The sequence below is a fragment of the Siphateles boraxobius genome, unplaced genomic scaffold (assembly GCF_051911475.1).
Source record: "Siphateles boraxobius isolate OS27281-9 unplaced genomic scaffold, OSU_SipBor_1 33, whole genome shotgun sequence".
Classification (NCBI taxonomy): domain Eukaryota; kingdom Metazoa; phylum Chordata; class Actinopteri; order Cypriniformes; family Leuciscidae; genus Siphateles; species Siphateles boraxobius.
The window spans coordinates 1,446,268-1,454,323 of NW_027508953.1; positions in this window are offsets into that span (position 1 = coordinate 1,446,268).

The window sequence follows — 8,056 nt, forward strand, 5'->3', positions numbered from 1 at the left end:
CATTTATTTATTTAGTGGTGATTGAGACACTTTTTGCCATTGAGATGAATTGGGGAAATGTAAGTTTCCCAATCATCCTGAATTCATCCTTTTTATTTTTATTCACGTACTTTCACTAAACAAACACTGGTAAAACTTTTAATTGAGTAAGATTGTAACAAATGTATAGTTTTACACCTCTGAACTGAAATCAAACTATCGAGCTAATCTACTGTAACTGCATCAAATTCTGGAAACATCATGACATATTTTGAAAGTTCAAACATCTCTTAAACGAACAATTCTTCAGCTTGATAAACTGAACTATAAACATTAGGCACCAGTTTATACCCATGCAAACATTTTCGACTCACTCCACAGATTAGATTCATGACGTGGACCTTACCAAAGCATAAAGAGTGTGTGTCCATGTTCTGTGTGTGTGTCAGACAGAGACGGGGAAGGGAAAGTGTCACTGATGTCCTGCTCCTGCAGACAGACTCTGTCTCCGGCGGTAAGCGGAGAACATGTCAATTCTCCAGTGTATGCGGGTGTATTTATATGTGTTATAGTGTGTGTGTCTGTGTGTGTGTGTATCAGGGAGGAGACACTGTGAAGACCTTTGATGGATATATGATATATATATATATATATCACTAACAGCTGTGTATAGTCATGGACCTGCTGAGATATTACATGGAACTGATGACATCAGTCTAGTTCAGATATGAGTAACTGCGAGTATATTCTATCTATCTATCTATCTATCTATCTATCTATCTATCAGAAGAGGGAGTAAGTCACACATGTTCAAGTCACAAGTCTCAACGAAGTCAAGTCAAGTTACAATACCAAACAGAAAAAAAGTAAAGTTTATATTGGCCTCAACCTTATTTATTTTTTCCTCAGAAATTATTACCTTCCTTATACATTTATATCGTAATATTAATAATATTCATATAATTTATTATAGCATGTATTTATGATTATCAAAATTTGGAATAGGCTAATTATTCTTCTAATAACAATTTTACAAAAAAAAATGTTGAAGATAAAACATTTGAAGGTAAATTCACAAGTGTGATGCATTAATTATATTGGTTTTATAGTAAATGTCATATGTTTAACTTTGCTTATATATTTTTAATGGAATATCACCGGCATACATTAACTTTCCCATTAAATCGATTTCCAGGGCCATTTTTTTCTAACTATGTTCTAAACATTTTTTTTCTAACCATGCATTTACACTGCAATTAGAACACCATAAATAATATTATGAGATTAATGATTTAAATATAATCATTTTAATATAGAAAAAATAGATGCTAAAAATAATAAATTATATATTTTTAATTATTAAATTAAAACCGCCAATAGGTGGCGCCAAATCACCGTCTTAATGTACAAGTCATAGAGAAATAGAGCAAAAACAGAGAATATTTACAATATGTCACAATATTCACTCTTTGTTTACTGAACTGTTGTATAAAATCATTATCACATTTGCAATCGCGCCAATATTCTTGAAATGTTTTTTTTTTAATATCATATGATATAAATATAAAAATAACTCATAATAAGGCCATTTTTTCCACCACATCTTGAATTTCGGGTGCATATTATTTCTGCTGGCATTTTGCCCCCCCCAAACCCCTGATAACATCAGACCCTGCTTCAAGAGAAACATAAAACACGACAAAACATCATGAACAGTTTTATATGTTGTTTTTCGTCATTAGAAAGAGCAACATTTTGGATTTAAAGCATGATTTGAAATAAATTGTAAATGTCTGTGAATTTATGCACAAACATATCCCATTATCATTTGAATCTATTGACAGCCTTAAGCTACATTTGAAAACATAATTTTGTATAAAGAGGCATGCTGTTTTGACCACTATTCTATCTAGATTTAACGTTAGTCAAATTAACTATAACAAGCAGGTTAAACAAGCCATAACTTACTTTTAGACGTGGTGAATGAAGTTCGAGGTTGTGATGGTCGTGTCCGGTATCCCTTGCAAGTTATTATGGGTACAGCGAATCTTATTGTATGAATATGGTCAATTTTTTATCCAAAAAGAAACGATGCTGGGAGATGTTTTTGTATTTAGCGCGCTCACCGGCATGTATGTTATTTCTGTGCTTGTGCGTCACGCAATCGTGCAGAATCTGATGACTGGCATCAATGGTTTCGTTGCTTTCATTTTGTTCATCAATTGATGTTGCAATGATTTATATAAAAATACTTAAATCTTCATATTTGTGTGTTTTCATGTCAAATTCTTACATTTGATCAATAAATTAAGTTATAATAATAAGACACTAGCTATAGGGCTGTTACCCATCAAATTAAATAATTTGCACTGCAAAATTACAACTGCAATAAATAATCTCATGAGATGGATGTTTTAAATAAATGTTTGAATGTAAATAAAAAAACGCAATAGGCTACTTAAACATGAAACTAAACCGCCAATAGGGGTCGGCAAGTGACCGTCTTAATTAGTGAATTATTGAGTCATTCATCATACAAAAGATTCGTTCAAAACGCTGAATCATTCAGTAACAAAACACGCGCTGCTGTTGCTTTCCTTTGGAATTATTTTCGTCGGTGAAATAGAACAAAGACAACGCGACGGAAATACACTTTCTGGCAATTACCAGAAATACACTACCAATTATCAATCGCTGTTTACATTGAATGTAATAAAATCACAATTATTGTCCGATCGGGCAAGTAAAATGATCTTTCACTTGCCCTTTCAAAAAGTCCACTTGTCCCGGACAAGCGTTATGTCGAGCCCTGAGTTGATTCATGGTTTTTTGTGGTGCTGTAAAACGGAACATGTGATCGGTTCACAGCGATGTGTGACTGTCACGCATCATTAGAGCGCCAAAAAACATCACAACAGCTCGAACGACGTCTATGGTCTCACTCCAGTCTAATTAGCACATTCCCAATTATTATTGTGAAGTTTAACGTGCTTGCAACTTCTCTCAACTTAAAATCTCATGTTTTTTTCTTCTACATGTTTTACCTTCAACTGCCTCTGCAGTCTCCGTCTCAGCTGTTTCTGCCTCTGTTAATACATGAAAAGAATCTACATTGGAAATATGTGACATTCTCAAATTGTGATTTTCAATAAGTTTTTCAGTCACCTTTAACAGGGGTGCCTACAAATTTGTTGGGCGCTGTATGAAACATTACATTGCTTGTGTAATGTAACGTGCATAAATAGAAAATCAGATACAGTATGTAAAGTACAGTATATAGGCCTAATATAAAGTACAGTATCATAAACATTAAATTGCTTGTGTAATATAATGTGCATAAATAGAATATACAATACAGTATGTCTAGCCACTGCAATCAGTAACAACGCTGGGGCCAACTAAGAGTAGCCTCCGTAAACAAACCTGTTTGTGTGTGTGTGTGTGTGTGTGTGTGTGTTACCTGGTTTTGGACTCTTTTCTGTAGAGCAGAATGAGCATGTCTCCTGCAAAAGATTTTGCATGATAAATAGTTATGCCACCAAGTACACATCAAACCATGGGCGAAATTGTCAATCACACATTGGGGGGGACAGCTGTGGGACTTTTTGTGTTGGCGCATGTACACATTTTTTTAATCAAAATAAAATAAAAGTCAGTCAGAGTCCGAATGTTTGTAATTGTATAACACAACAAGGAATTTTATTACATCTGATCGTCAAACCAACGTATACTCACCCTGTAATGATTACAGCATCGGCATCAATTAAAAGCCTGAATTGACAACAAAGCGGCCAGATCTCTCTCTTATATTCTTCTATAAACATATAGTGGCTATAAACATTTTGATTAAATTACTGTTACAGGATAACAATATTCTAATATCAAGTCTTGAGCAATTATAGTAAAACAGTTATGTACTAATGAGGGAAAATGCTGTTTATTTTGTACAAATTTAAACAAAAGTAACTTGTCAGTTTAAAAATAAACTCGCTGAAGTGCTCAAGCCACATATTATAATAAATACAGTTTGTAGGCCAATGTAGGCTCATACAGTAGGTCCTATTTTCAAAATGTTTAGTAACGTTAGCTAGCTGTCGGCTAGCTTGTCAATAGTCCCTCCCATTCATACAAGCTGTATAGTATTACAGTCGAAATTCACAAATTCTACAATTCGAAATTCTAGTGAAATTCACCTGGTCGTTATCTAAGGGATTATGTCAGCCAAATACAGGATATTTACCATTCATAGATATATGCCAAATGTCTGTCAGATTTCGCGCTCCTAACTCTTCTTCTGTTTGGTTTTTCCTAACTCACTGACAGTGCACGAGCTACTAAAGGTATAGGGAAAACATGACATGGATTTCAGGAGTAAAAGGTTTTGTTAATGTACAGGTCCTTCTCAAAAAATTAGCATATTGTGATAAAGTTCATTATTTTCCATAATGTAATGATAAAAATTCAACTTTCATATATTTTAGATTCATTGCACACCAACTTAAATATTTCATGTCTTTTATTGTTTTAATACTGATGATTTTGGCATACAGCTCATGAAAACCCGAAATTCCTATCTCAAAAAATTAGCATATCATGAAAAAGGTCTCTAAACGAGCTATTAACCTTATCATATGAATCAACTAATTAACTCTAAACACCTGCAAAAGATTCCTGAGGCTTTTAAAAACTCCCAGCCTGTTTCATTACTCAAAACCGCAGTCATGGGTAAGACTGCCGACCTGACTGCTGTCCAGAAGGCCATCATTGACACCCTCAAGCACGAGGGTAAGACACAGACAGAAATTTCTGAACAAATAGGCTGTTCCCAGAGTGCTGTATCAAGGCACCTCAGTGGGAAGTCTGTGGGAAGGAAAAAGTGTGGCAAAAAACGCTGCACCACGAGAAGAGGTGACCGGACCCTGAGGAAGATTGTGGAGAAGGACCGATTCCAGACCTTGCGGGACCTGCGGAAGCAGTGGACTGAGTCTGGAGTAGAAACATCCAGAGCCACCGTGCACAGGCGTGTGCAGGAAATGGGCTACAGGTGCCGCATTCCCCAGGTCAAGCCACTTTTGAACCAGAAACAGCGGCAGAAGCGCCTGACCTGGGCTACAGAGAAGCAGCACTGGACTGTTCCTCAGTGGTCCAAAGTCCTTTTTTCGGATGAAAGCAAATTTTGCATGTCATTCTGAAATCAAGGTGCCAAAGTCTGGAGGAAGACTGGGGAGAAGGAAATGCCAAAATGCCTGAAGTCCAGTGTCAAGTACCCACAGTCAGTGATGGTCTGGGGTGCCATGTCAGCTGCTGGTGTTGGTCCACTGTGTTTTATCAAGGGCAGGGTCAATGCAGCTAGCTATCAGGAGATTTTGGAGCACTTCATGCTTCCATCTGCTGAAAAGCTTTATGGAGATGAAGATTTCATTTTTCAGCACGACCTGGCACCTGCTCACAGTGCCAAAACCACTAGTAAATGGTTTACTGACCATGGTATTACTGTGCTCAATTGGCCTGCCAACTCTCCTGACCTGAACCCCATAGAGAATCTGTGGGATATTGTGAAGAGAAAGTTGAGAGACGCAAGACCCAACACTCTGGATGAGCTTAAGGCCGCTATCGAAGCATCCTGGGCCTCCATAACACCTCAGCAGTGCCACAGGCTGATTGCCTCCATGCCACGCCGCATTAAAGCAGTCATTTCTGCAAAAGGATTCCCGACCAAGTATTGTGTGCATAACTGAACATAATTATTTGAAGGTTGACTTTTTTTGTATTAAAAACACTTCATTTATTGGTCGGATGAAATATGTGAGAACGACATCATTTTTAGGCTAAAAGAGCTTGTTGATAAAATTGGGATAGTTTTAGCAGCAATCTTGTAATATTGTAGCTATATTTCAATAAGAATTTTAGGCCTCCTACATTATTAAAGATGCTATTGGGAATAAAGTACCATAAGGACACTTTGAGTGTTTTCAAACATTCCTTAACCATTTGACCTTAAAGATGAAATTCAAGTCCCAAAAGTCCAAAAGTTCAAATCCACCTTCATCCTTAGAACCAGAGAGCACCGACTTTTTTATATGATGGTGTCTGTTTTTCCACACAAAATTCGTAAATATAGAGTTAATATCTTTACATGTTGAATCAAAGACATTAAGAGTTTGAAATCTCAAAAAAGAGTCAAAATTTTGAAATCCCTTCCGCTTTAGTCAACAGAATCCTTCCTAAAAGAAAAATGTCTCTTTGAAGCCATAAATTCAATATTGTTTTAGTTTTCTTCAATTTAGGTGAAAAATGAAGATGTTGACGTTCCTTGTGATCCTTACAAACATGAATTTGAATACCCAAATATTTTACACATTTCTTAACAGGTATGTTACAAATTTTTTCCACTTCAGTCTGATACAAACATAAGATTTCACATTTAGATTTGTTAAGCATTAACCCCGAAGCAGCTGAAAATTGTTCAGTTAGGGTTATAGCATTGTCAATCTGATGTTTTTCCCTCAGCTAATTGCGTTACTCTAATTTCTTTGCCAAAAAAAGATAGTCCTTTAATAGAAGGACTGTGTTTAATATGTAATGACAATAATTCAACCACCAGCAGAAACAGAAATGGTGAAACAGGGCAGTCCTGGCGAACTGATCTTATACAGGAAATATTATGTTTAGTGGTGTTTGGGTATAATATTACAGAAATATCAATGTTTTTATAAAGCATTTCAACAGTAGATATAAAATTATGGCCGAATTCAAAAATCTGAAGTGCTTTAAGTGAGAAATAATGTTCAACCGTATCAAATGCTTTATAAAAATCGAGAAATACAATCAGTGCATCAGTATTAATGTTATCAGAATAGTCCAGTAGATCGAGAACAAGTCTTATGTTGGAACTAATGTGACGATTAGACATAAAACCTGTTTGTGTTTCACTTATTATCTCATGTAGACCTCTTGTTCATCGTTTAGCAGAGACTGATGATAAAATTTTGTAGTCAATATTTAAGAGTGTTATAGGTCTCCAATTTTCTATTATTAAATAATCTTTCTCAGGTTTAGGGAAAAGGCATATTAGACCTTGCTTCATGCTTGTGGACATTTCTTTTTTTAAGGTGCATTCTTTAAATATGTCAAATAGAGGATTTTCAATTATTTCCCAAAAATGCAGATGAAATTCGACTGAGATCCCATCATTACCCGGAGATTTAACTTTTTTCATTGATTGAACAGCCTCAGAGATTTCCCCTTTAGTAATGGGCCGATCGCAGTCCATTTTAAATTGTTCAGATATAGTTGGAGGAAATGCTTTAACTAATTCAATAAATCTATCACAATCATCGCATTGAATATTCGATTTATATAAATAGCTATAGAATTCACCCACATATCTCGAAATGTCTAAAGAATTGAAGTGATGTTATTTTCGTTTCTCTAAAGCAAAGAAATATCTCGAATTTCTTTCACCTTGTTCCAGACATTTGGCTCGAGATCTTACAAAGGCCCTTTTAATTTTCTTTTAATTTCTTAATTGTTGTTTCTTCTTCCTCTGAAAGATTATCCTTAGTCATTAACATATCTAATTGATCCATAATATTTATTTCTTTGGCTATATTTGTTTAAAAATTACTTTACTTTGTTTAATTGCTAATTCTCTGATTTTAAACTTTAAACGTGATTCTCTTCATTATTATCAAATATATTTTTGCAGTTTTTTTAACTAAATCACAAAACTCATCATCTCTTAATAAATTATTATTTAGTTTTCAATAACCACGTATATTACCATTTTATTGTATTGTTCCAGCTAAATGGATTGAAATTAATTTAGGATCAGAAAAAGGGTCATAGCTATGTGATGATTCAGTCACAAATTGCAGACAAGAGGGAGATATAAGACATAAATCAATTCTGGACTGTAGGGATCTACTGACATTGCTCTTTTATTAAATTCGTTAATATCAGGATTTAAGAAACGCCAAACATCAGTAATTCCCAGTTGTTCACACATATATGCATTAATTTTGAATCTTGAGTGTGGGATCAATCTTACAGGTACTCGATCTACAGAATCATCTGC